The sequence below is a fragment of the Hipposideros armiger genome, unplaced genomic scaffold (genome assembly GCF_001890085.2).
Source record: "Hipposideros armiger isolate ML-2016 unplaced genomic scaffold, ASM189008v1 scaffold_897, whole genome shotgun sequence".
NCBI lineage: Eukaryota > Metazoa > Chordata > Mammalia > Chiroptera > Hipposideridae > Hipposideros > Hipposideros armiger.
Genome location: NW_017732247.1, coordinates 627,276 through 629,657, shown reverse-complemented (window position 1 = coordinate 629,657; position 2,382 = coordinate 627,276).

Sequence of the window (2,382 nt, the reverse complement as noted above, 5' to 3'; positions counted from 1 at the left end):
GCCAACTTGGGCCAGTGAAGCAACGTCCTCCACAACTAGACTGAAGAACAAAATGACAGCAACTTGTCTGTTTCCCTTCCCCCAATTCCCCAGCACTGTTCCCATCTCCCAATTCCCTAATAAAAAATCTTTAAAAAAAAAGAAAAAAAGAAAAAAAGAAAGAAAACCATTGCTATTTAGGCACGATAAAGGCATTCTGATTATTGTTTTGTGAAAGAGCCCTTGCCTTTGACAGGTGTTTACTCACGATGGGATGTGGGAAAGGATGGGGGGTCTCGAGACCAAAGGCTGGTCATCCGCCCCTAATTGTTGAATGTGTGAATGACTGGGAGTTCCTCATTCCATTGTGTCTACTTTAGTGTGTGTTTGGATTCTCCACTATGAACATTGTTTTAAATACAACTAATTGGTTTCTTACCCGCCTGATTCTTGTTAGTTCGATGTGCCCATGGCCATGCCCTTGAATCTTTTCTAGACAGGCTTTGAAGATAAGCTCCACCCCTTTTCACCCCTTTTGTCAGTGGAGGGAAAGATAATTTATATAAACTGTCCCATGTTTATTTTTTCTTCTTTCCTGATGTGAAAGAAGAGGAAAAAAAAAAGCATATTGACCAGTATCCCATCTATGTAGTATATGTACTGACAGTTATATTTAAATAAGCATGGGTATGTCACATAGCACACATTTTGGCTTTCATTATAATTTTAGAGCTGTGTTCTAATTGTTTTCTATTATTAAGTAACTTGTTATGTAGTAAAGATCACTTTGAATAATCCTAAAAACAAACAAAAAAGGCACACTTCTTTTCTTTGCAAATCCAGTTCTCCGTTTCTGGACTGAATTGAGAATGCGTCAGTCGCATCCAGGACCTTTAGCCTCTTCCTTGAGCCATTTTGTTACTTGAAAGGATTCGCCAGGTGCCTGCTCAGCCCATCAGGGATTTAGCCATGGGTGTGCCACCCTTGACTTAATCTTTGATTTAAGGCTGAGACACAATAGGCTTCTGTTACTCAAAGTATTTCTGTTCAGGGTGGAGAAACAGGCATCTTTTCCAACTGGCTCCCTTCCCTTGCACCCTGCACCTCGCTTGCAAACCAGTCCATTCTTATTTAAGCATCTCTCTCTCTTTCTCTCTCAATATAAATTACATATCATAAAATTCACTCCCGTAAAGTGTACAGTTCAGTGTATTTTTAGTCTGTTCATGAGGTTGGGCAACCATCACCACCATCTAATTCCATAATGTTTTCGTCGTCCCAAAAGTAACCGATACATTTTGAATCCTTCTCCAGTCCCTAGAAACATAAACCTACTTTCTGTCCCTATGCATTTTCCTACCCTGGGCATTTCACTTTAATGGATTTGTACACATGTTTTCTCAAGTCTGGCTTTTGCACTCACCATAATGTTTCCAACGTGCCTCCATGTGGTAGCGTGTCATTTCTTTTCATGTCTGAGTAGTCTTCCATTGTATGGGTAGATCACATTTTCTTTATCCAGTCATTAGTTGATAGACATTTGGGTTGTTTCCACTTTTTAACTATTATGACAAATGCTATGAACATTAGTGGATAAGTTTTGTATGGACATACGTTTCAATTCTCTTGAAATTAGTTTTTAGTACCTAAGAGTGGAACTGCTGGGTCACATGGTCACTGTACATTCAACTTTTCGAGAAACAGACTATTTTTCCAAAGTGGCTGCATCATTTCACATTGCCACCAGCAGTGCAGGAAGGTTCCAATTTCTCCGTATCCTCACCAACTCTTATTTTCTGTTTTGTCTTTTAATCATGGCCCTCCCAGTAAGTATCAAGTGGTATCTCATTGTGACTTTGATTTGCATATCCCTGAGGACTAAGGGCATTGAGCATCTTGGAAAAATGTGTTCTCAAATCCGTTGCCTATTTTAAAATTGTCATTTGTCTTTATTGTTAAGTTACAAGTGTTCTTTACGGATTCTAGATACAAATTACTTATCAGGTAGATGATTTCCAAATATTTTCTACCATTATGTGGGTTTCTTTTCACTTTCTAGATGATGTCCTTTGAAGCACAAAAGTTTTCATTTTGATTAAATTATCTATTTTTTCTACAGTTGCTTATGCATTTGGTGTATTGCATAAAAAACCATTCCTAATCCAAAGTAACAAAAATTTACGCCTATGTTTTCTTCTAAGAGTTTAATAGTTTTAGCTTCATGTTTAAAAGTTTTAGCTTGGGCCGGCCGAGTTGCATGTTGGTTAAGAACTGGCTTGGGACGCCAGAGGGCCCCGGTTCGGACGCTGTCCTCTACAGCTAAGATGCTGAACAACAGCTCAACCTGGAGCTGGGCTGCTGTGAGTCGCTGGCGATGGCGTAGGCTGCAGCCCCTGCTGCAGT